At 38.0% G+C, this 27,783-nt stretch overlaps 1 long non-coding RNA gene across 5 annotated transcripts; it reads left to right on the top strand.

Annotated features, from left to right (window-relative positions):
• Positions 1 to 239: 239 nt before the first annotated feature.
• On the top strand, positions 240 to 25,941 carry LOC131807315 (uncharacterized). 5 transcript variants are annotated; one of them, XR_009344391.1, is made up of 6 exons: positions 240 to 484; positions 10,807 to 11,038; positions 15,658 to 15,788; positions 19,886 to 19,993; positions 20,868 to 20,959; positions 22,465 to 25,941. It is a non-coding gene; the product is annotated as an uncharacterized LOC131807315 (long non-coding RNA). The 5 variants fall into 5 exon arrangements; XR_009344390.1 differs by having other exon boundaries at positions 19,871 to 19,993; XR_009344389.1 differs by lacking the exon at positions 19,886 to 19,993 and having other exon boundaries at positions 244 to 484; positions 15,665 to 15,788.
• The last annotated feature ends 1,842 nt before the right edge of the window (positions 25,942 to 27,783 follow it).

Below are 27,783 nucleotides of genomic sequence, written 5' to 3'. Positions count from 1 at the left end.
CCTGGGGAAGAACAGAGAGAGGAAGCCTTCTCTGACATTGAATCAAACAGAACCCTCTGAGCAGGAGGAAGATAGGAGATGTTGCAATGAAAGGACTCACCTTTCAACCCCGTGTTTGATACGGTTTTGGGAAAAGAACAGCATTCTGTCCAAAAGTCAGGTCAAAAGCCTCTCCACAAGTTGATTTCCCAATCCAGGAGAGGTAATATCAAATAAAACAAAGGCCCTTCCCCCAAATGAGAGCATTAGCAAATGTCTTTCCTTTCTGGGAATGGTGTTCTCTCACAGCATCATTCTGAATGATCACTTTCCAGAGATACAAGAGGTTAGTCTTTCCAATGAACTGTATGGTGACGGACAAGGCCAGTGGTTCCAAGGGCAGGAGACTGGTGCTACCTTTGGGCCTCGGAGAAACATTAGGATCAAGAGCACAGCTACTGGAGCTAGACTGCTTGGATCTGAAGTTAATTCTGCTACCAGCTATGTAAGTCACATTATCTTTCTGTGCCTCACATGTGAAAGAGGGAGAAAATAGTTTTATCTCATAGGAATAAATAAGTTAATAAAGGTAATGCGGTGAAAACTGTGTGTGAGTATAGCAGGCATTTAATAAGTCCTAGCTATTAGAGGATATAAGAAAAGAGATAATTCATTTTTTATATTCAGAGGGTTTTTTTATTCTTATCATTTTAATAAGGACCAGTGACTTCAAGAGTCTTGGAATGATAGAACTAAAAGGAATGTTTATTTTACAGATCTGCAAAAAGCCTAGAGTTGAGCTCTCCAAGGCCACATAGCTACCTACTGGCACGTTCAGGTCTGAAAACCAGACTTCCAGATCCTAGACCATTCCCAAACCAGACTTCCAGATTCTAGACCATTCCCATTCTACACTCCTTCCCTGGCAGGCGACGTCCAGGACCAAGAAAGTTCTATCAGAGCAATAATAATCAGAACTGCAGTATCTCCCTGAAGGACTCCCTTGTATTCCAAAGGCAATCTTAGGCTGAGTCATTCATTAATTTAACCATGCACTTACTCACTCAGCACGGAGTTAGGCTACCCACAGAAGGTACAGAAATGTAAAGCACAGATGTCCTTAATGGACTTCAACTAAAATTGGGGCGATAAGATAGGCAGAGATTAAAATGATACAGTAAGGGTCATTTACATAGTGTGAAAAGTATTAGAGAGGTTAGGCATGTTTTGCCATGTAACCAATCACATGTTCAATAAAAGAGTTTATGGTAAAGTGAGTAAATTTATGAATGATTAAAATAAATGAAGCCAGGTGGTCTACTAGGAGTTGGGCTGTGTTTAATGTTTTCTGTAGCTGTAAGTGCCAGAGGCTTCACATTTCTTAGTGTCTTTGCTTTTGTCTCCCCTGTTGTCCTGGGATTTCTCTTCCATAGACAGAGTCTGTGTTGGTGGTGGTGAGGTTTTGGGAAGGGGTAGTGTTCTGTAACTGTATGGTTAAACCTTAGTGTTTTAGTGTGCCTGGGTCCCTGGGGGTGTGATCTTCACAAGTGTTTCTTAGACTCGCCCAACCCCTTAAGTAAGACAGAAAAGGTAGAAGGAGCTAGAGTCAAGGAAGTATACTTCTCCCAGATAGAATAAGACTCTGGTAAAATCTTTCCCCTGGAGAGTAGAACTTTGTTGTGGAAGAAATTCTGGGTTTATTAAAAAAAAGAGACAGAGAGAGAGAGAGCATTTCTTCATCATGTGTCAGAGCTATGAGGTCATCTTTCTTGGTTCATCACCATGAGAACCTGGTGGGGATTTGAGAAGTTAAGTCCATGAAAATACGAGAGACCCCCTAAGAGCTCATAGTAGTCAATTTGTTGAAATTTGCAATTTGTTGAAATTATCACAAAAATGTTCTTATCAATGATGCATGGCTTTAGCGCTTCACGTAAGCAGATCTCAGAGGCTCTCTGGATTCCATTCTTTTTTTTTTTTTTTTTTAAACGAGGCTCTGTGCCCAGTGTGGAGCTCAACCCAGGGCTTGAACTCATGACCCTGAGATAAGACCTGAGCTGAGATCAAGAGTGGAATATTTAACTGACTGAGCCATGGAGGTGTCCCTGGATTCCATTCCTTGTCCGGATTTTGGGGTGGCTAGCACCACAACCTCAGCTCCCTTATGAGTCCAAGAAAGGTGATTAATTTTTAGTTTGTTCAGTTTTTTCACTTAAGATTGTGACTGATTTCCAATCTGTCTGTAAGTAGGGCTGAAACCAGAAATTTCAATTTCATTTTTTTTTTTTTGCATTTGCATATGCAGTTATATCAGCACCATTTCTTGGAAAGATTATTCTTTCCCCATTGAATCTTTTGGCATCCTTGTCAAAAGTCATTTGACCATAAATGTGAGAATTTATTTCTGAACTTTCAATTCTACTCTATCTGTATGTCTACTCTTATGCCAGTACAACTCTGTCTTGTTTACAGTAGCTTTGTAGTAAGTTTCGAAATGGAGAAGTCCTTCAAACCCACTATTCCTTTTTAAGTTTGTTTTCGTAATTCTGCTTTCCTTGCATTTATAAATTTTAGGGTCATCTTGTCATTTTAGAAGGAAGCCATCTGGGGTTTTGAAATGGACTGCATTGAGTCTTTAGATAAATTTGGGGAGTTTTGCTATCTTAATTATACTGTCTTCTAGGGGTACTTGGGTGGCTCAGTTGGTTAAGTGACTGCTTTTGGCTTAGGTCATGATCCTGGAGTCCTGGGATCAAGAACTGCATTGGGCTCCCTGCTCAGCAGGGAGTCCGCTTCTCCTTCTGACCCTCCTGCCTCATTCTCTCTGTCTCTCATTCTCTCTCTCTCAAATAAATAAATAAAATCCTTAAAAAAAATAATGCTATCTTCCAGTTCTTAAATATCAGGTGTCTTTCCACTTATTTAAGTCTTCTTTAATTTCTTTCAATGATGTTTTATAATTTTAGGTGTACAAATACTATACTTTGTTGAATTTATTCCTAAATATTTTATTCTTTTAATTCTGCTCTAAGTGGGACTGTTTTCTAGATTTCATTTTTGGATTACGCATTGTTCCTGTATAGAAATGAAATAATTATTTTTTTATTTCAATTGTTTCATTTGAGTGCAGTTGATACACAATGTTACATTATTTTAGGGGTACAACATAGTGATTCAACATCTCTAAACATTATATCATGCTCACCACAGTGTAGCTACCATCTGTCAACCATACAATGCTATTATAATATCACTGAGTATATTTCCTGTGCTGTGAATTTATTTCCATGACTTATTCATTCCATAACTGTAAGTCAGTATTTTCCAGTCCCTTCACCTGTTTTGCCCATCCACCCACCCCTTGCCTCTGGAGACCATCAGTTTTCTGTATTTATAAGTCTGATTCTGCCTTTTTGTTTATTCATTTGCTTTGTTTTTTAGATTCCACATGCGAGTGAAATAATAAGGTATTTGTCTTTCTCTCTCTGACTTATTTCACTTAGCATAATATCCTCTAGGTCAATCTATATTGTCTCTAATGGCAAGATGTCTTCCTTTTTTATGGTTGTGTAATAGTCCATTGCATATGTGTGTGTATGTATGTGTATGTATGCCACATCTTCTTTATCTGTTTATCTATTGGTGGACACTTAGGTTGCTTCCATATCTTGACTATTGTAAGTAATGCTACAATAAAATTGGGGTGCATATATCTTTTCAAATTAGTGTTTTCATTTTCTTTGGTAAGTATTCTGTAATGGAAATATTGGATCATATGGTATTTTTATTTTTAATTTTTTGAGGAGCATCCACATTGTTTTCTGCAGTGGCTGTACCAATTTACATTCCTACAACAGTGCTCAAGGTTACTTTTTCTGCACATCCTCACCAACACTTATTATTTCTTGTCTTTTTTATTTTAGCCATTGTGACAGGTGTAAGGTGATATCTTTAAACTAATTGATTTTTTTATGTTGACCTTGTGTCCTGCAACCTTGCTAACCTTGTTTATTAGCCCTTATGGTTTTAGAATGTTTATTTTAGGGCAGTTGGTTAATGTTTCTCTTTGGTCCAGTTACACTGGGGTTTAAGATATCCACAGGATTTACCAATCAGAGCCATTGTTATACCAAGAAAATGCAATCTTAATAAGATAGTGATAAGATAAACAGTCCTAGACTAAAAGATGGGGTCCAGATGACTTGTTTTTTATTATGGGCCTGACATGAGCATGTTTATAGACTGAAGAGAAGGAACAAGTGAGAAGAAAGGGATTGATATTTGAACAAAAAGAAGATTGTTAAAGTCTCAGAGGAGTCAGAAGGGGGTGAGTTAAGTTTAGGCAATGACTTTGTGATGCTTTAAGGTTTACCTTATGTTCTTAGATTGGGGAAAAGAACCAAGGATAGATATGAATGAGAATGTGAGCTAGAGAATACATTAAAACTGCTGACTAAAAACAGGAAGCTAATGTAGAGTAAGCTTGATGATTTCAATTTCTCCATGACACAGGAGCATAGGTGATCAGCTGAGGGTTTTGAGGATAATGGCAGATGTTTGGAATAATTGTTGAGGATGTTGGAGAGGAGTCTGACCAAAAGCAAGTAATAGGGTCAATAGGTGTTTCTGACCAAAAGCAAGTAAAAGGGTCATTAGGGACATGTGCACAAAAGAATAAGGAGGTATATAAGCAATAATCTTGCATTGATCTTGGGATAGAGATTTACTATACAGTTGCTGTAGCAGGGAAAGTATATTAACAAAATGTATCAAAGATACTGGCAAAGAGTAATTGAGACAACCAATCATGTTATTACAGATTAGGTTGACAAGGGAGCTTTAGAAGTTCCTCATAGGCTGGGAAAAAATTGTGGGGTTAAAGAACTGGAGGTCTATGCAGTCAAAAAGTAGGTTTAATGGGAATTAAGGCACAAGAGAGGGAGAAGGATGAGAAGGACCATAATGGAATAAGGGAATTCAGAATTTCTGATCTGGTGCAGCTCTAGAGGTTAGTATGATTCCAGGCATGACTTAGCCAAGTAGAGTAGAGGTGACAACTACCGGAATTATGGAGGTCCAAGTCCGTGTTTCTGGATGGCTTATTTAGATGAACCTTAATATCATCCAGAATTATAATAATAACTGAGGTAGAGAGGAAAATGCAGGTCTTATCACTGTCATTTAATGAAGAGGAGTACCTGAGAAGTTGGGAGACGGCAGTAAGAAAATGAGGCAGAGGTTGGTCTATCTGAATGACTCAACCTCATAGAATCAAGGGCTTTTATCCAACAACCATGAGGAGTACAACAGTCCCATTAATAGAGTGGCACATTCTGGACTGGTTCTTAAGGTGGGGGAGCATCATAAAAGAATCCTTGGGGGTGAAGTAGGGTGATGGTTCATATCTATAGTAGAAAAACTTAGCCTGGTAACTCCAGTATACCCTGTTAAAAAGTGTTAATTTCCACTGTCCTTCCCTTCCCAGTGAGAACTGCTGTTTTATGGATGGCTACAGAAATGCAGGAGAATTTCTGAGGAACATGTGGCTTCTATCCCATCCATACTTCTGTTTGTTACTGAAGACTATATAAAAACATGAATCTAGATTTCTGAGAGATCTTTCCAAGGAAAAATGCACATAATTCTCATAATTACATTCCACTTGGTACGAAAGAGCCTACATTCATTTATTCACTTTTTATACCTGAGATGTTATTTATAGTGCAATGAGCAAATCTTAAGAGCAGTTTGGTGAGTTTTGATGAATGTGTAAGCCCTCAAGCTATAGAATATTTCCATTACTCTGGAAAGTTCCTTGGTGACCCCTCTAACTCAATTCCTGCCCTTCTTGAGGCAACTACAGTCCTGATTTCTAGCATCAAAGATTAGTTTTGCCTGTTTTAGAACTTCATATTAATGGAAACACAGCAGGTACTCTTCTGTGTCTGGCTTCTTTTGCTTAGCCTAGCAAGGTTTAAAGTTAGAATTTGAGGATTAAAGTAAGTCATTCTAATGGAAAATTCTCATTATTACTCAGGTGACTGAATTCAGACCAGAATAAAGGCAGGTATGTGCAAGATCTCTGGTGTGTTTCCCACCTCCTGGATAGTTTGCCAAGAAAGCCTAAGATAAATTTTAATTAAGCATTATAGGAACTATCCTGTGGCCAAAGCCCACTAGGCTTTTTGGCCCCATCCCTGAACTTTTTCTTGTCTCTGATATGGATCAGAGAGAATATTTCTTTCCCATACCTTCTGAGAGGAATAATAAACCTGCTATGTGCTTGGTAGGATGATAGTGTTCTTGTTTTAGGGCATAAACAGAAAACCCTAGAATATATTTTCCAACTTAAAAATGAAATACCAACTTAAACCTGAAATCCTGGAATAAATTTCTTAACATCTGTTTCAATAGAATCCAAAGTCTGAGTGAATATCTTTCCCTTTCTTGAAATTCTCCTTCCCTGGTGATGTTATGGTTGAAATGTTTGTGTCCCCTCCAAATTCATTTGTTGAAGCCTTAACCTCCAAAGGGATGATATTTAAAGGTGGGGCCTTTTGGAGGTATTTAAGGTTGGATGAGATCTTGAGGGTGGGGTCCTCATGGTGAGACTAGTGCTCTTATAAAAGAGATACCACAGAGTCGTCTCTTTCCCCCTTCCTTTCTCTCCCCCTCCATCTCTTCCTCCACCCTCAATCTATATCCCTTACCCACCCCGGCCATCTTCCTCCCTCCCTCCTTCCCAAGACAAGAAGACTTAGAATGAATTATCTTCCTGGCACCTTGGTCTTGGACTTCCAGCCTCCAGAACCATGAGAAATACATTTCTGTTGTTTAAGCTGCCCAGTCTTTGGTATTTTGTTATGGCAGCCCAAGCTGATTAAGATAGGAGGTAATACTTGTTAAGTACAAACTACATATAAGACCCTCTATCACATTTAATCTTTGAAACAAAACTAGGAGGCAGGTACTAAGAGTTCCATTTTGCCAGGAAGGGAAATAAAACTCAGCACCACACAGCTGGTAAATGATGACAAATATCAAATTGCCTTCCATTCCAAGGAAGTTGCACCATTTTATTTTCTCACTAACAATCCTCATACGCTTTCTAAGTAACTCCCAACCCTTTTAAAGATTCCTGATAGGTCTATCTCACTATAAGTTCTTGATTTGCATTGCTTTCTTTTTTGAGCTAATGGTTGAAAACAGGGACAGGTTCTGAAACCATTGGAATATTGGCTTTGATGTTTCCATATCAGCATATATTAATCTATGTGATGATTCTTAGGGAAACAGGAGGGTACTTGGTATTGACAAGCAATGGTGCCTTGACAAGGGAAAGCATCATGGGCAACATTTAGGGAGATAGCTAGAGGGAGGAATATTCTAATTTTACTGCTTACATTGTCCTAGGAGGGTATTAGATCAGAAGTGAGATTAGGGGAGCTGAAATTGCTTTGGAATGATAGGAATGCTTTGCAATGCTATGTCCCTAATCCACTGTAAATTTTGATTAAAATCTGCCTATGGGGTGAAGAATTTAGGAGCAGAGCTCAACAAAATAGGACCCTCAAAACACAAAACAAGTGCAAATACAATTGAAGAAATACACATTGATGAAACTATGACCTCTTGGATCATCTTTTCCTAATGCTTTCTCTGTGAGGAGACTACTCACATCAGCCTGAGGTAGTAGAATAATGTCATGACATTGAAGGCTGTCTTGGATGGGTATCCTCTACAAAGATAATTGTTGTATCAAGGTTACACAGTTGGGAAGAGGCTGAGACAGGATTTGAACCTGCTCTCTTTCTCTCTGTTTCAGATTTATTAAGTTTTACTTGACATAAAATTGTAAGATATTTAAAGAGTACCTTGTGATGATATATACATGTGTGTACATTGTAAAAGGATTTCTCCCATCTAGTTAATGAACAAACACATCTGTCACCTCATATATTTTTACATGTAGTATATATGTAATATAGATTGTAATGTTATGTGTATGCTTTATAATCACATAAATATATTTGGTGAGAACCAAATATATTTATCTACTCTCTTAGCAAATTTTCATAATAAAATACAGTATTACCAACTATAGTCAATATGTTATACATTAGATCTGTACTCATTTTATTTATTTACTTACTTACTTATTTATAGATTTTATTTTTAAGTAATCCTCTACACCCAACATGGGGCTTGAACTCATTACCCTGAGATCAAGAGTTGTATGCTCTACCAACTGAGCTAGCCAGGCACCCAAGAACCTTATTCATTATATAGCTAAAAGTTGGTACCCTTTTACCAGACTCTCCTTATTCTCTTCTCCCCTGAGACCCCCAGTCCTGGCAACCACTTTTCTATTTTCTGTTCCTGTGAGTTTGGCTTTCTCTTTAGATTCCACACCCAAGTGATGCCATGTGGTATTTGTCTTTCTCTGTCTAACTTAATTCACTTAGCATTATGCCATCCCTGTTGTTGCGAATGACAGGATTTCCTTCCTTCTAATGGCTGAGTAATTCTCCCTTGTATAAATATATATCCCACCTCTTCTTTATCCATTCATCTGTTGATGAACACTTAGGCTGTTTTCATGTCTTTGCAATTGTGAATAATTCTGTAATGAGCATGAAAATGCAGGTATCTCTTAGATATCCTATTTTTGTTTCCTTGGATATATACTCAGAAGTAGGATTGCTGGATCAAATGGTGCTTTTATTTTTAATTTTTTGAGGGATCTCCATGTTGTTATTCATAGTAACTGAACCAATTTGCATTCTCACCAATGGTGCTAAAGGATTTCTTTTCCCCCATATCCTTGCTAATACTTGTTACCTCTTTTCTTTTTGAGAAGAGCCATTCTAATAGGTGTGAGGTTTATTGTACTTTGCCTTTCCCCAGTGATTAGTGATGTTGTGCACCTTTTCAAGTATCTGTTGGCCTTTTGTATATCTTCTTTGGAAAAATACCCGGGTATTTTTTGATTTTTGTTTTTTAAAGACTTTATCTATTTGACAGAGAGAGAGATCACAAGTAGGCGGAGAGGCAGGCAGAGAGAGAGAGGAGGAAGCAGGCCCCCCGCTGAGCAGAGAGCCTGATGCAGGCTCAATGAGAGGCTCGATGCGGGTCTCGATGCAGGGCTGGATCCCAGGACCCTGGGATCACGACCTGAGAGGAAGGCAGAGGCCTAACCCACGGAGCCACCCAGGCACCCCTGGAAAAATACCCGTTTTATACCTATTTTACCTCTGCCTGTTTTTAAATCAAATTGTTTGTTTTTGCTATTGAGTTGTGTGAGTTTTTTATATATTTTGGATATTAACACTTTATCATCTAGTCTATTTGCAAATAGACTTTTTTTATGGTTTCTTTTGCTGAACAGAAGCTTTTTATTTTGATGTAGTGCCACTTGTTTATTTTCACTTTTGTTACCTTTGCTTTTGGTGTCAATTCCAAAGCTCTTTGCCAAGATCAACGTCAAGGAGCTTACCACTGATGTTTTCTTCTAGGAGTTTTATGGTTTCAGATCTTAACTTTAAGTCCTTAATTCATTTTGAGTTGCATTTTTCGTATTGTGTAAGTTAAGTGTCCAGTTTCATCCTTTGCATGAGGTTGTTTTTACAATATCATTTGTTGAAGAGACTATTCCATTTCTTATTGTATATTCTTGGCTCCTTTGTTGTTAATTAATTGACCTTACTCTAGGGGTGCCTGGATGGCTCAGTGGGTTAAAGCCTCTGCCTTCGGCTCAGATCATGATCTCAGGGTCCTGGGATTGAGCCCCACATCGGGCTCTCTGCTCAGCAGGGACCCCACCTCCCTTCCTCTCTCTCTGCCTGCCTCTCTGCCTACTTGTGATCTCTATCTGTCAAATAAATAAATAAAATCTTTAAAAAAAAATTGACCTTACTCTATGTGTAAGTTTATTTCTGGGTTCTTAAATCTGTTGATTTATGTGTGTCTTTTCATACCAATATTATACTATTTTGATTACTATAGCTTTAAAATAAAGTTTGAAATCAGGAAATATGAAGCTGAACCTGATTTCTTTGATTACAAAAAATTCTTTCTGCTATGTAATTTTCCCACTTTTCTGTAAGGAGTTTCTTACTGTCCTGTTACATTGGTTCCCAGCATGTATGCAGGTCACTTTCTTACTTCCCCATAGCATAGCTGGGAAATATTTATTTATTTATTTTTAATTTCTTTTGAAGATTTATTTATTTGAGAGTGAGAAAAAGCAAGCAGGGGGAGGGACAGAGGGGAAAGAGTCTCAAGCAGACTCCTTACTGAGTGTGGAGCCTGACCCAAGGCTCTACCCCATGACGTGAGATCATGATCTAAGCTGAAACCAAGAGTTGGATGTTTAATGGACTGTGACAGCTAGGCGCCCCTCAGAAATGTTTTTTTTAAACAGTGATTGATTTTTTTCAGGTTTTCTATTCCACCTTAGGTCAAATTTAATCATTTGTATTTCAGGAAGTGTATTCATTTTATCTAGGTTTTCCAGTAAATTAGTGTTAATTTGTTATAGGTCATAATTTCCTTTTATCTTTTATATATGTGCATCTGCAACTTTCACTCATTCCTAATTTGTTTTTTGTGGCTTCTCTTTTTTCCCTGACTAATCTTGTGAAAGGCTTTTATTATATTCAATTGGAAAAAAAAAAAAAAAGAAAGAGGAAGGGGAGTTTGGGGAGCTGTAAATGCCATCTATTCGATAACTAATTTTTTTTATGCACTGTATGCCATGCACGGATTATAGCTAAATGCTGCTGATATTTGGAGTGATCATATGCCCCAATTTATGTCTTTTTTCAGGTATAATAATTAAAGCAATCTCCTTACTCTCAAAAATACATGATCAAACTACTGATGGGTCAGATAAAATTAAAGTTGAAATGTACAAGTGGTAGCCGTAGCAAGACAAATTTTGGCAGACTGTTGAAGACGGAAGCCTGGTTGGAAGGGTTTACAAAAGTGGATGACAACAACTGGAGACAGTTAGATGATTATTTTGAAGACTTTTGCTACAAGAAAGAGAAGAAATGAGGTAGGAGGTAGAAGAGATGGAATTATTTGTTTGCTATTTTACCCATTTCTACTTTTATTATTTTTATTTCTTCTTTCTTCTTTCTGTGGGCTTATTTGAGTTATTTCCTAGCTTCTTAGGTTAATGTGTAATGCATTTGAAACCATATATACATGTGTCCATGAACAAAACATATAGGTTCTGATACGGGATGCTTTTATTTTTACTCATTTCTAAACAATTTGAAGTTTCAATTATGGCATTTTCTTTACCAATGAATTATTTAGAAATGGCTTAAAATATCTAGATGCATGAATTCAAGTTTTGAAAAAAATTATAGTTTTAATATACTATATTCAATGAAGTGGTCTATGTATTTCTATTTATCTTTTTTTATCATGTTATGTTAGTCACCATGCAATATATTAGTATTTGATGTAGTGTTCCAAGATTCATTGTTTACGTATAATACCCAGTGCTTCATGCGATATGTGCCCTCCTTGATACCCACCACCAGACTCACCCCCTCCCCCCCACCAAACCCTCAGTTTGTTTCTCGGAGTCCACAGTCTCTCATGGTTCATCTCCCTCTCTGATTTCCCTCCTTCACTTCTCCTTTCCTTCTGCTACTGTCCGTCATGTTATTCCTTATGTTCTGCAAGTAAGTGAAACTATATGATAATTGACTTAAGTCTATATATCTTTTTAAAAATTTATCATAATTTTCTTAGTGGCCTTCTATAGGACCAATTTTTGTAAATTTTAACTGAGCAAATGAACAAATTATGTATTCTCTGTTGACTGTGAGTTCTATGCACATCTATTAGCATAAACCAGTTAATTATCTTACATAAGTATTCTATATTTATTATTACAGAGTAATGTATTATTACTCATAATACATCATAGTGGGAGACCTTAACAGACCTCTCAGATGTGGATTTCATAATTTCCTTTTGTGATTTTACCAATTTTTCATGTACTCCCAAACGATGTTAGGATCATTTAAGTTGATGATTATTATATCTTCATGGTGAATTATTTAACAATGTGAAATGTTCTTTTTTTATTATTATGTTCAGTTAGCCAGCATATAGTACATCATTAGTTTGTGATGCAGTGTTCAAGGATTCATTAGTTGTACATAACATCCAGTGCTCAGCACAACATGTCCCCTCCTTAATACCCACTTACCCCATCTTCTCGCCCCCCGCCCCTTCTGTAACCCTCAGTGTGGTTCCCGGAGTCCAGAGTCTCTCATGGTTTGTCTCCTCTGATTTCTTCACTTTCAGTTTTCCCTCCCTTGTGATCCTCTGTGCTATTCCTATGTTCCACATATGAGAATTGTTTTTCTCTTATTGACTTATTTCACTCAGCATCATCCCCTCCAGTCCCGTCCATGTGGATGCAAATGGAGGATGTTTTATGTTTTATGTTTTATGTTTTATATGCCTTTCTGATGGCTGGGTAGTATTCCACTGTATATATGGACCACATCTTCATCCATTCATCTGTTGAAGGGCATCATGGCTCCTTCCACAGGAGGAGTTACGTTTGGTTAGTGTGGACATTACTGCTATGAGCATTGGGCCGCATGTGCCCCTTCTTTTCACTACATCTGTATCTCGGAGGTACATACCAGTAGTGCAATTGCTAGGCTGTAGGGTAGCTCTGTTTGTGAAATGTCCTTTTATAAACTTGTGATCTTTCTGACTTTCAATTCTGTTTTGTGTGATATTGATCGGGCTACGAGCAGCTTTCTGTTAGTAGTTGCTGGGAGTATGTTTTCAAACTTGGAGTAATCATAGTTTTGGCATTCTCTAGTAAGCTGCACGTGGCTGGATTTTTAGAATCCAACCTAATTTACCTTTTATAAAAAAAACTTACCCAAGTTGTTTTTATCCTTATTTGGATGTATGTAGATCTATTCCCGCCATGTCATTTTGTGTTTCCATTTACCATCCTTGCTCTCATTTCCTCTTCAGCCTTTCTGTGGGTTACTAGGATTCCCTTTGTTCCTCCTTTCGTTTACGACTTTGAAAACCACACACATTTTATTCTTATGCTTCTTTATTTTTATGCTTAAATTTTTATCATAAGTTGTTCAATTTATGTTTTTCTAACTGCGTCTGAAGTTACGCACTATCTACTGATCATTTTTGATGACTCTTCAAATGCTTTTATTTTCCTGACTTTTTTGCCAACATCCCTGCCTCCATCTCCCATATCCCACATTGACATAATCTGACGTTTTGGCACCAACATTTTGTTTTTAAAAAATAATTTGTTAATTGCATCCCACAGAAAAAAATAGTTATATTATTTTCCTGCTAACTACTGCAGCTTGTTGTTAAGTCTTGGATTCATTTTCTTTGAATATTCTCTAGTAGTTCTCTTAACTTTCAGACAGCACCTATTGGGTTGTTAAAACTCTGACTTTCTGGGTATTTGAAAAAAATCTTAGGTCATTCTCACATTTCAACAATAATATGTCTGAATATAGATATTTAGATTTGAGCTTCTCTGCTTTCAGCAAAGTAAAGATACTGTCCGATGTCTTTTTTTCACCCCACACTGTTGATGAAACACCTAATGCCAAATCTGATTAGAATTACTGTGAATAGTCATTTTCTCACCCTCTCTGGAAGCTTCCACAGCTTCTCTTTATCCTTGTAGCTGTTCTCGTGCCTAGCATATTGACTGTCTATTTAATGTTACAAACTGTCACTACCTTTGTACATTACCTTTTGTGTGTGTGTGTGTATGGTTATTTATTTTATTTTATTTATTTATCTTTTTAAAAAAGGTTTATTTATTTATTTGACAGAGAAAGACACAGTGACAGAGAGAATACAAGCAGAGGGAGTGGGGGAGGGAGAAGCAGGCTTCCCACCAAAAAGGGAGCCTGATGCGGGGCTTGATTCCAGGATCCTGGGATCATAACCTGAGCTGAAGGCAGGCGCTTAACCAACTGAGCCACACAGGTGCCCCTGGTTATTTATTTTGATCCTGCTGTATATTTTGTGAAACATTTCAATATGAGGATTTATACTTCATCAACTGTAAGAGGAAATTTTACGCTTTAATTTCCTCAGATTTTCTCTGTCTCTTCTATCCTCATTATTCATCATTAGGTGGATACTATGACTCATAGAACTTTACTCCATGGCTCTTAAATTTTCATCTTTTTTTTTTCACCCGTGCTTCATTCCTAGGCTGTCTTCCAGGTATCTAATTTCCTTCTCAGCTGGGCCCATTCTTCTATTCTTACCTACTGAATTTTTAATTTCAGTAATCATGTTTTTTTCTCTAAGGTTTTTGTTTAGTTTGTTTTATAGCAGACAGTTCCTTACTGTGAGGTCACACTGTGTCTGAAGACACTAAATTTGTGTTAAAGGCCTTTTCTTATCAGTCCATTAATTTTCCGTAATTACAATTCTTCTGTTGGGTTGTTAACTATTTTTCATGGTGGCTTCATGCCAGATGTTGGTGATTTTGCCTATGGGCTCCTTTTTTTGGTTTGGATCCCCTATCTGGACTCTCTCTCTTTCTGGTCCCACAGCCAGCCTTCAGAGAGGTGAAGTAGCTACTGAGGTTTGTGCTGTGCATGTTTTCAGGATGAATGGGAAAAAGATAGGATGTATACTGGGTGGGATATCTTAGAAGCCAATATTCTGAGCAAAGTCATTCCCTCTGGGCATTTTCAGGCTTTGCTGTCCTTCAGCATGGCCCCCGCCCAAAGACAGACCTGAATGTCTGTGGAGCATGTGGAGGAGGGGAGTGGGTTACACACGGCACAGTGTGGGTACCCCGACTCATTTCCCTGTCATGTGCGTTGAAGCCCTCCTCTTAGCACCCAACTTCTACCACCTGAAAGCCTGCGATAGCCCTGGTGATTCTTCTGTCTTCTGTGACATACTTTCCAAAAGGCTCCAGGACAAATTTCTGGTTGCACTTACCCTTTTCAAACTTATCCTGTGTATTTTTAGATTCTCGGGAATTTTTTCATAATTTTGACTAGCTAAAAATTTCTCTTTGACTTTACAGTATAAGATATGTATTCTCATACTCAGTAAAGTAATTTAAAGCTTAGAGTAGATGGATAGAGACGGTTGTAGAAAGAGGGGACACGGCTGTCTCCAATTAGTTTCCTATCTGGAAGGCAAAATTTCTACTTTTACTTTGGGTTGTTTGCTTTTTTTTTTTTTTCCCCATTGATATTAGAGATAGTAAGCAAAGTGTTACTTATGTTGTAAATATTCGTTAAATATTCCTTTTGGTTTTGTTTAAGGTAACTTTTGAGATACAGAAATTTTACATTCTTAGGAGGACAAACTTCATTTTTTATCTTAAGATTTCTGGATGCTGTGTTGCATTTAGGAGGCCTTCCTAATACATTATTAAAACCCATTTTTATTAAAGTGCCCTTTACTATTTCATGGTTTAGTCTTTTGTGATTACATATTTCATGTTTGGATATGGATGGATCAGGGTTTTAATTTTGTGTTTTGTGTGAGATTTGGTGTGTGTCCCATTCCCTCTCTTCTAAAATGAAAATTTTTTTAATTGCTGATGTCCTTCCTTGTTCTGTTAACATGTTCTAGGTGGGTGGGTATGCAGGAGTGGTTAATATTTTTTAGTTCATAGGTCATCCCCCCATAATGAACCAAGTTGATATTTGAGGATTGGACTGTGCAGCACTCAGAGTTCTTGAACCTTGAGGTGAATGCAGGACCTGCCTGGGATTGGTGTCCTCTCTCTCGGGGAGCAGGTGAGTAGGAAGAAGGGCATGTGTAGATACGTGAAGCCAGAGAAGCTGACCGTGGCAGCGAGTATTGTCCATTGAAATAATTTTCCAGTATTCCCTTTGGCCGGATGGGTAGAGTCTATCATCCTGCCTCTCTCACTGTAGAGCCAGGTGACTAAATTCTCCAGTGCAATGTGAACAATATTCATGCCAGACCCATTCATATTCTTCCATCATCCTTTTTGAAGCCTGGATAAAGGCGATGAAGTTCTAGGAGATGGTGACATGAGACGCAGAGATTCTGAATATGTGCGAGGCCATATGGAGGGGAGTTTCCTGCTGCCCAACAACTCTTGCCTTGGACTAACGCTTAAGTGGGAAATGTGCTTCATTTGTACCTGCCCAAATAAGACAGGAGATTAAAGTTTCTGGTGGATATGCTGTATCGAGTTAGGAAAGTTCCCTTCCATTCCTAACTTACTTTTGTTGTTTTAAGCAGGAGTGGGTGTTCAGTTTTATTTGAAAAAACTTGACAAGAGAGTAGAAACTGAGCTACTTGGCGATAGAGAAGAAACTGATGGTTACTCAAGAGTATCACAGATATTTAAACCGTTAATTACTCCCCTAATATGATAAATCAAAATTATTACCATGGAATTTTGATTTAACACTGTTAACATTTTCTAATTTATCTATTTTTGCTTTTATTTTTATTAATTCCTTCCTTCTACTTTCCTTGGTTTTATTTTGGGTTTTCTAATATCTTGAATGTCGTTCATTTTTTGTTTGTTTCATTAGAAAGGCATTCAGAGCTATGAAGTTTCCTATATTCCACAAGTACTGATTCATAATATTTTTTTATTTTTTTGCTAACTAACCTATTAATTCATAAAGTTCTTTGTTAAATGACTTCTGTAATAAGAACTGACATTGTGTGCTTTCTGCCAATCATAGACCAGCAGAACATCTTTACATTTTTCCATGGATTTTGGAGTGTTCTGGCACATACTTTTCTTTTTGTAACTCATTTCTGGGTAATGAGTAAGGAGCCAAAGCAACCCCACATTCCTCTATAATATGTCTGGTATTTTTGAGGTATAGTTTTATCTGTGAAAGTCTCTTAATAGGTAATTTATTTCTTTTAAATTACTAATTAGAAAAATGTACATATTGAACTATAGCTATATTAAAACCTTTGAATTCTAAAATTATAAAAATGTGAAAGCCTTAAGCAGTGAAAATCTGCATATTTCTGTCTTTAAATATTTTAATATCTATGTGTAAAAAACAAAGTATCTTATTAATATGATATGGTGATAAATGTTTCTTTTTTATCTTTATCTTTAAAATTCTTTGGGGATAAAAAAAAAAAAGACTGACTATACAAAGTAGCATGAATTATACTCTCCCGTGATTATTCCCTCTGTGATTTCACTATTAACCAAAGCCAATAAATAGTAACCTTCTAAAAAAAAAAAAAATTCCTTGGGGATAGAAACTTAGTATGACCATAAAATAACCTTTATATGATTTGCTGTAGGAATTTAAAGGTGCATTTTCTTATGTCTCCTCTGGTCATCTCATTATTAAAACCAAAGTTATAGTTTTTAATGCACAGTGAATTTGTTCCTTAGGGGGCTATCAAAGATCATTTTGGTCTATATTGTCACAGTTTGGACTCTGGTGCCAACGTTTATGAGCTCTGTGACATTTGGCAGGTTTCTTTTTCTTTCTCTGCTTCTCTTTCCTCAAATGTAAAGTGGGGCTAACCATGGTCCCTACCTCATAGGAGTTTCCCAAGGATGAAGAGGTCAAAATATAAAGTTCTTAGAACAGTCCTGGGGACAATGTTAGTTCTCGGTACTTTAGCTATTCTTATTATAATCTAGAACCAATCACAACTACCTTCTCTAAAAACCTCTTTCTTTCTTTCTTTTTCTTTTTCTTCTTTCTTTTTTTTCCTGATTTTCTTTTTATTATTAAAGGCCCTTTGTTTTAGGGACATTATATAAACTGTCACCATCTTATTACAAACCCAGTGATATAAGTATTATTATGCTATATCAGAAGCTGGAGAGAGTGACATAATTTTCGAATTCACAAGACAGTATGTGACAAAATTGAGACTTGATTTTATGTCTGTCTGTCACTTATGTCCATGCTCTTCCCATTATATCACTCAGCCTGAGGTCACCACTCTATAAAATCCACCACCACAACCTTTTGCTGCCATTACCAAACCAGAGCTTCTTAGAGCAGGTGTGTCCTTAGAGTACCAAGATGGTACCTTCGTAGCTCGTCTAAGATGGTAAATAGCCCGGTTTGTTGACCTGGAGCAGTGATCATACTGCCCCTGCCTGATGCAGGACACTTCGTCTTTAGCACCACAGACAGGAGAATACAGACATAAATGGTTTATTGCTGCTTATCTCAGTTGACCCCAGATAATTTGTCAATCAATACCTAGCCTTCTGATTTTCTCCCTGCCATCTCTCCCAATCCCCCATTTCAAATGGGTGTTGAAGATGGCCAGCCTCTAGCTCTCCGGGCAGACCCTCGGCATGAAGGCACTACACAATATTGCATAGGATTCCTGGGGTTCATGTAGGAACAGGAGGAAAATGCGTGCTTTCCAAGATAGAAACTGGAGGAGTCATTGCTGGGAAAATACTTCCTAGGCCTAAAATTAATTAAGGCTTTGGTTATGTCCGTTCAAAGACCTATGTCCAGTCCGGGTCCATGAGGCCCACATTCTCTGGACATTCTGATCCCGCACCCTCCCTACCACCTCTTCCCACTTCTCAGAGAAGCCTCCAATCACAGAGTGCTGCCCATTCGACTGGATTGTTTGATATATTGTCCAGTCTCTGCAATCTTTTTTTAAATGTTTGTATCCCCCATGTCCTCTGCCAAGTGGGGACCATGTAGTGATCATTATCTTCTTCTTCTTCTTCTTCTTTTTTTTTTTTTGCATTGTGGTAAAATATACATGACGTAAAACTTACCCTTTTAACCGTTTTTCAATATACAGTTCAGTGGCATTAAATACATTTACATTACTGGGCAACTATCACTACCGTCTATCTCAAGAACTTTTTCATTATCTCAAACTGAAACTCTGTACCCATTAAACAACAACTCCCTATTATTCCCTTCCCCCAACCCCTGCAATCATCATTCTACTTTCTGTTTCCATGAGTTTGACTGCACTTACATACGTGACACTAGTCATAACAATCTTTGTCCTTTTGTGTCTGGCTTATTTCTCTTACATAATGTCTTCAGGGTTCATCCGTGTTGTGGCATGTGTCAGAACTTCATTCCTTTTTTTTTTTTTTTTTAAGATTTTATTTATTTATTTGAGAGATAGAGAGAGAAAGATAGATGAGGGAGAGGGAGAATCAGGCTCCCTACTGAGCTAGGAGCCTGAGTTGGGACTCAATCCCAGAACCCTGAGATCATGACCTGAGGCAAGGGCAGATGCTTAGCGGGCTGAGTCACCCAGGCACCCTAGAACTTCATTCCTTTTTAAGGCTGAATAATATTCCATTATATGTATGCACTGTATTTTGCTTTTCCATTCTTCCATGGTGGACATTTGGGTTGTTTCCACTTTTGACTACAATGAATAATACTGCTCTAAATGTAAATAAATGTTTGTTTGAATCCCTGCACTGAGTTCTTTGGGGTATATACCTAGTGGCAGAATTGTTGGATCATATGGTAATTCTGTGTTTAATTATTTTGAGGGGACATGAAACTGTTTCCCAGTGTTGCACCATTTTACGCCCCCACCGGCAATACGTAAGGCTTCCAATTTCTCCACATCCTCCCAACATTATTTTACTAGTATTCTTTGGACTTCATCATGAAGACAAGTAAATAATTATTACTCTATCTGGCATCTTTATTGATAATTTTTTGCATATATTAGCCTTTGAACCTTTGTAATAATCTTTGGTTTAAGTATTATATTTATGTTACAAAAGCAGAAATTGAAGTCAGAGGTATTGCAAGATCATTGGAGATCACAAAGCTAATATATGGAAAAGTCAAACACATAAACTTTATTCCTGATTCTTTTTATTATTTGGAGAATTAAACAGTCTGTGTTCTTTGAGATTCTCTCCTGCATGTTCTGTTCGCTGGAATCAAAGCAAAAGGAAAGCTCACACATTGAGAAAAGATTCCAATAAAAGGATATCTGCTATTCTTCCATATGTCCTAAGGTATTAAAGAAAATAAGTGGTTTCAATAAGTGGCAAGAAGGACTTAGGTTAGATATTAACTGGGTGGCTGATGTAGGTGAGATACTGAAAAAGATTATCAAAAGATACTTTGAGATAATTAAAGTCCTGAAAAAATGCTATGGGGTGGATTCCATCCCAGGACCTGTCTGAGGGTGCAGGAAGTGATTCAATGAAACCTTGTTAATTATTTGAAAGCAGGGGAATAAATGGGATGTCCTCACATAGTTTCTATGAGTGAGTTTTCTGATTCTATAGTGAAGATTCTGCAGAATGCCTCTGTAGTACTCAGGAATGGTGTTCTTTGGTGTTTGGGGATGGATCTTTGTTTTTTTCACCTTTTCATCCTTGATCTTTGGTGAATGCAGGCTCCCTCGGTCAGTTCCATTTTAGACGCTGAGCTGGCCAGAGCCTCAGGGGAGAGGTCAGACATGACCTGACTCATCTGGGGTCTTGAGCTACTACGGGGGCAGTTGTTTTTCTACACTACTCTTGATTTGTTTAATTCTATTCCCAGGGAGATTTGAAGGTGATGCAGTTTGGCCTGAGATTAAAAGGGAGGCTGTTTCAGTGGATTTCTGGGTCATCTGTGCTGTAGATTAGGAAGGAAGAAGGTGGCTGGTTTAAGACAGTAAACAGGGCAGCTTTTTCAACAGGCCAGCCCTGCTGGTGTGGAGCAGTAACCACACTACTCTTGCCTGAGGCAGGAGACTTAATCTTTAGAACCACCAGGCAGGGGAGAGTTAGAATGTAGAGCAGGAGATAGTTCTCGGTGATGACCCCATCTAACCGACGCTCTCACTGTGCAGATGACAAAGCCAGGAGAGGTGTCAATTATTTTTCTTTTACATTTCAGAGTTGGAAATTGAAGAATGCAACGGAAAGCAAGATGAACGAGGCAAGAGTGTGTAGCCGTCAATCCTGGATCCAGGGGGCCATTACTGACTGGTAAGTAGATCTTCCTTCAGATGTCCCCCAGGGTCCGCAGAGTTTACAGGACAATGGAAGAACACTCCAGACCAAATATCATTTCAATAAATACATGGAGTTAAGGCCAACAGAACCTGGCTTAGCACTTAGCTCATTCTTCTTGACACCAGAACTCCTTTGTGAGCCCGGATAACTTAACATCATGTTCCCTAGATCTGCCTCTTTATCTCTGCAGGGCGGTTGGTGGCTTTTGTAGGCAGCCCCAATAGTGCAAGATCAACACAAGTCCACAAACCTCAATCACTCTGTTTTCATCCACTCCAGATTGCTCTCTCTCACTTAATTGCCTGAATTCAGTGTCTGTGGTAAGAACTCAAGCACAATATCACACAATATCACACACCTCTGGGATCCCTCCACCGGTTATGGGCTGTGCCTCGCAAGTGAGGATAACAGGATTTGGCCAGTTATGAGTACAGGGTTTTCCTGGCACTGCCCAGACCTGTATGGAGCAGGTCACGCTATGCACACTCCTTGGAGCTGGCTCGATTTCACAATTTTTCACACCTATTGTAATCTATTCCTATCCCACACAAAGGCCCTGTCCAAGCATGCTTTGATGTTTTGTGTCATAAGTTGCAAAATTCAGAATTGAAGCATCAAAAGTAGAAACCCACGCTTTTCTTTCTTATTCTGTAGGATTTAGCATGTTAGTTTTTCTTTAAGCTTGCAGAACATGGTGAACAAAATGTGTTGTGGTAGATTATGAAAGTGTTTTCCTTTTTCACTATGTTGTACACCTGAAACTCATATTACACTGTATGTTAACTAACTGGAATTTAAATAGCCTAAAAAAATTTTTAGGCAAGAAAATTTATTATGTTTATGAAACAGATAAATGTTTTAAAGAATCCTTCTCGGTGCAGTAGGAGTTGTGGGCTGAGGGGGTTCTGTGACATCAGATCTTAGTCACTCCCTCACTTCTGTGGTGAAGTGAAACAGTATGACTGCCAGGCTTTTAGCTATATCGGGGTTTTATGACTCTATGAAAGATCTAAATTCATCATCATTAAAAATGTATCTGTAGAGCCTGGGGGATGTTTCAGATACTAGCTTTATTGATACTAGCTTGTTTCAAAACCCTAGCCATGGAGCTGGAATGTGCCAAGAAATCTTTACTTTTTTTTTTTAAAGATTTTATTTATTTATTTGACACAGAGAGATAACAGCGAGAGAGGGAACACAAGCAGGAGGAGCAGCAGAGGCAGAGGGAGAAGCAGGCTTCCTGTGGAGCAGGAAGCCAAATGTGGGGCTCAATCAAAGGACCCTGGGATCATGACCTGAGCTGAAGGCAGACGCTTAATGACTGAGCCACCCAGACGCCCCAAGAAATCTCTACTTGAGTTAAAGGGAATACAGGAGGGGAGGAGGCAGGGGAATGTTATGAAGCCTCCTGTGGCTTCTGTTTCTTTGGTATTTTCCTCAGTGTGACTAACTAAAATGCTCTTTGTTCTTTGTTCCAGAGTTAGAGACATCCCTGCCACGCAGCACGGAGATTTATAACTCTGAGCAAAGGTTTCAACAAATAAGATTTCTTCACTCCAAAGTCCATCTATGTGTGCTCCCTGAAATAAAGAACAGAGCATTTCTGTCTGCTGGTGTCTAATCCCAGGAGCCTTGGCAGCAGAGGCAGGAGAGTTCCAAAAGGTCTTCTTATAGCTCTGGAGATAATGACCAGCTCAAACAAGCTGGAGCCGCACGGGGATACCCATGGACTTTATCTCTTTCTCTCCCATTCCCCCTGCCCCCCTCAGGCTGACATAGTGTCTGTACTGACACAGACAGTCCAGAAAAAAGAAACTGTGTCTTTTTTATAACTTTTACTTAAGTGGGATAAATGGAATGATCATAACTGAAAGATTTGTTGGAAACATACTTCCTATCCAGAAAATCCATTGTAATGTTGCAATTAAAAAGTTCTACTCAGAGCAAGAGTAAAAAAAGAAAAGAGAAAAAGGGCAAGAACTGGGATTAGGTTTAATGACCTGGAACACGCAAGGAACATAATAAAATTTCTGATTCCATGTCAGGGATGTGGGTACGTGGTCTAAGACATACATCGGACTCTTCAATGGCTCTGCTACCCTGCCCCCACAGTGCCCCCTCCCATGAAGACAGGCAACAGGGAAGGTGCTTGAATTCTTTCAGGGCCTATGGCGGTCACTAAGCAATTTGTTTCTTTAACATCTGAAATAACATGTAAACCTCACGTGGGTGCCAGATTGGGGAAGTGCGGTTGAGATGTCCCACGAGACAATGTTTTTTGGAAACATTCAATGACACCAAATCCCCTCCAGTGCACAATTTTGTATAAGACTTCCATTTTGGAGCCCAGCCCAAATACTAGTGGAATTCAGCGTTACATTACAATTTGACTTACTACAAAGTCTTGCGGCAGAGTCCAGGTATGGTAAGCTTTGAATTACCTAATCAGGGTAGGAGCCAGTTGGCCTATGGAATACCTGAAAATTAAACACTATCTACCAGGGATGAGAAAGTATGCCCACTTAGAAACTCTGTTGAGGCGTACCTTGAAAACTGAAAACCATACAAATGCCAACAATGTCTTCGTTTTTGCGATGTTCACGGTCTTGTGATGAAAGAAGATGAAAAAATAATAACCTTAAATAATTTAAAGTGGTGTAATTAAGGGTATATCCAGGGCATTGTCAGAACGCAGAAGAGGGACACGCTTATCCAGCCAGGTGATGAAGGCCAGGGAAGGTTGCCACTCTATTTAGTTATAAGAAATTCAAGGTACAGTTAATGCATCATGTCTTGAAGATGGCACTTTTCCTCCAAACAACTCAGACTTTTCCCAGAACCATTCCAAAGGACTTAGCTTTTCTCATAAATGCTCTATGTATTTGTTCAACTACATCCTCTGTGAATGGAAGAGAGGTCAGAACTATGTCACTGCTTTGTAACCTGAGGTCTCCTGCCTTGTCTACTAAATGGGTTACTGAATTAGTATTCCTCCCTACACATTTTTCCTCTAAAAAGCCTGTTCTTTTCTGCCTTGGAATCTGAGCCCCTACTTCTCTATATATCATTCTTCACAGATCTCTATCTAACCACTTAGACAAACAGTTTAATTTCCTTCGACATGATTTCTTCTGGACAATAAAAACAAAATTGCCATAGATAGACCTTTTTTGTTTGTTTGTTTGTTTACATTATGAAAAATTTTACCTCCCTTTTACCTGCTGTTTTTCTTCCTCATCTTCTGCACACTCGCTGGAGGTCTCCTGAAGGGTCCACGCTCAGGCTGCATAAGTCTGGCAGTTATCTTCAGTACCAGGTCTCACTTCATAATGGAAAACCTGGAAATGTTTTCATTTCCTTTAAAGTTATCTGAGTCAGAGGAGCTAAAGGCAGAGAATGGGCTCTCTCTGGGGTTGCTTGAAGAACTCAAGGTCCTAAAAGTGAATGTCCTCTTCTAATTGCTTGACAGAACTGTTTATTTTCCATGACTTAGCAATTTATGTCCAGGACAGGGTCTGACTGACCGGACTTGTGACAAAATTAGATAGAAAATCTCTTAATCCTTTTATTTTTTCTCATTGGCAATGTTCATGAGTCCATTATTCCTATGGACTAGAGAGGAACGCAGGAATTACAAGGATGGGCCCATTGAATTGCAGGCTTGGGTTATGCAGAATATCCTTTGAATGGATTCATTGTCCTACAATGGGTCTCATAGAGTGAGAGGATTTGTTGTTAAGGGCTGGGCTTAAAATTTTTTAGCCTGAGTTTGAATGCAATGCAAGGCCACTTCAATTGTCTTGGAAATGAGAGTGCTAGTAACTAGTGGAGAGACTATTTTGAAATAAGATAATGACATTCCCCAAAGCTGCTTCCAGTTTGATAATAAATATTATCCACCAAATGATATTATACAGATTTTCTTGTTAGATTTTCTTGTTCGAGGGAATTACACCAACAGAGGTTTTAACAGCTCTGTTGAGATACTATTTCCGTACCATACAATGCATCCTATTAAAGTGTTTAATTCAACAGATTTAGTGTAATCATAGAATTGGATAGCCATCACCACAATCTAATTTTAGAACATTTCCATCACACTAAAAAGAAATCCCATAACCATTAGCTATAATCAACCAGTCTTCATTTCACCCCAGTCCTATACAATTGCTTAACTACTTTCTGTCTCTATTGTTTTGCCTATTACAGATCTTTCGTATCAATGGAATCATATAGTATGTGGTCTTCTGTGACTGGCTTATTTAATTTAGCATAATGTTTTTAAGGTTCATCCTGTTGTAGAATATATTAGGGCTTCATTCCTTGTTATTGTTATCCATCGATAGATATACATTTGTTTATTCATTCATCAGTTGTTAGACATTGGGATTATTTCCCCTTTTGGATATTATGAATAATGCAGCTATTGCAGTGTTATTTACAAAAGCCAATACCTGGAAACAATCTAATTGTCCATGGATGGATGAATTGGTAATGAAGATGTGGGATATATATATATATATATATACCTATATCTATATAAGTGTGGTAATTAGCCATAATAAAGGAAAATCCTGCCATTTGCAACATCATGGATGACCTCCAAGATGTTACGCTAAGAAAAATAAGCCAGGGAAAGATAAATACTGTATGATCTCATATGTATATGGAATCTGCAAAACAAACAAAGGAAAAGAGATCAGATGTGTTCATTACCAGAGGTGGAGGGGGGATTGGATGAAGGCAGTCAAAAGGTATAAACTTTCAGTTATAAGATAAATAAGTACTGTGGATGTAATGTACAACATGACAACTATGATTAATACTAATATATGGTATATATGAAAGTTGTTAGAATAAATGCTAAGAGTTCCCATCACAAGGAAAACAATTTTATTTTTCTTTTTCTCTATTTTTTCTATTTATATGAGATAATTAAACTATTGTGACAATCATTTACCTTTTATGTAAGTCAAATCATTGTACCATATACCTTAAATTTATAAAGTGCTGAATGTCAGTTATACATCAGTACAATTGGAAAAAACAATGCAGCTATGAACATTCATGTTCCAGTGTTTGCATGGACATATGTCTTCATCTTTCTTGAGTATACATCTAGAAGTAGAATTGCAATACCAGATGGTGACTCTATGTTTAACCTGCTAAGAATTAATAAAAACCAGATAGCAATGGGATATTTTTTTTCTAAGAAAATGTTAGGGACTGAAAATAAAAAGAGATCAAGATTGGGACTGAAGGGGGCTATTGACAGCCCCCTTTCTAATTCATACAAGAGAGTAGGTAGATTTTCTATTTTTATAAATTATTTCTGCATGGCATGTCTCAGAAGCACGTAGAGAAGACATTGTATACATTTCACTGCCTTGAGTCAGATTTGAATCTTATAAAACTGTGTTGTCCAATGTGATAACAATTAGTTATATGTGGCTTTTATAATTAAATTAGTTAAAATAAAATAGCATTTAAAATTCAAGTCCATTGTTGTACTAGCCACATTTCAAGAGCTCAGTAATCACATGTGGCTTGTGGCTACCATGTTGGGCATTTCCCTCATTGCAGAAAGTTCCATCTGACAGGGTTGTTCTAAAGCAGTGGTTTCCACCAACTGTGTAAGAGAGTTCCCCTTTCTCCACATCCTCTCCAACATTCATTGTTTCCTGCCTTGTTAATCTTTGCCATTCTAACTGGTATAAGATGGTATCTCAATGAGATTTTGATTTGAATCTCCCTGATGGCTAATGGTGATGAACATTTTTTCATGTGCCTCTTAGCCATTTGTGTGTCTTTATTGGAGAAGTGTCTGTTCATGTCTTCTGCCCATTTTTTGACTTGATGATCAGTTTTTTGGGTGTTGAGTTTGAGGAGTTCTTTATAGATCTTGGATATCAGCCCCTTGCCTGTAGTGTCTTTTGTAAATATGTTCTCCCATTCCATGGTTTGCCTCTTTGTTTTGTTGACGGTTTCCTTTCCTGTGCAGAAGCTTTTTATCTTGATAAAATCCCAAAAGTTCATTTTCACTTTTGTTTCCCTTGTCTTTAAAGACATGTCTTGAGAGAAATTGCTGTGGCCAATGTCGGAGATGTTATTCCCTAGGTTCTCCTCTAGGATTTTGATGGATTCCTGTCTGACATTGAGGTCTTTTATCCATTTTGAGTTTATCTTTGTGCACAGTGGAAGAGAATGGTCGAGTTTCATTCTTCTATACATAGCTGTCCAATTTTCCCAGCACCCTTTATTGAAGAGACTGTCTTTTTTCCACTGTCTTTTTTTTCCTGCTTTGTCGAAGATTATTTGACCATAGAGTTGAGGGTCCATATCAGGGCTCTCTACTCTGTTCCATTGGTCTATGCGTTTGTTTTTCTGTCAGTACCATACTGTCTTGGTGATCACAGCTTTGTAGTAAAGCTTAAAATCAGGCAACGTGATGCCCCCAGCTTTGTTTTTCTTTTCAACCTTTCCTTGGCGATTTGGGTTTTTTCTGGTTCCATACAAATTTTAGGATTATTTGTTCCAGTACTAATGATATATTATTTGTTGACTAATATAACACAATAAAAAAAATAATAAAGCAGCGATTCTTAAATAGATGGTGATTTCAGCTCCCAGGGAAATCTGGCAATGTCTGACGACATTTTGTTTTTCTTACAATTTGTGGAAGGGAGAGTGCTACTGGTATCTACTGGGTAGAGGCCAGGGATGATGCTAAACATCTTATGATGCACAGTACAGCATCCACAACAACTAACTATCCAAATATGTCAGCAGTGCTTATG

Source organism: Mustela lutreola, chromosome 9, assembly GCF_030435805.1.
Source record: "Mustela lutreola isolate mMusLut2 chromosome 9, mMusLut2.pri, whole genome shotgun sequence".
NCBI classification, from domain to species: Eukaryota; Metazoa; Chordata; class Mammalia; order Carnivora; family Mustelidae; genus Mustela; species Mustela lutreola.
The sequence above is the reverse complement of the archived record's forward strand: the minus strand, read 5'-3'. Positions and strand labels throughout refer to the sequence as shown.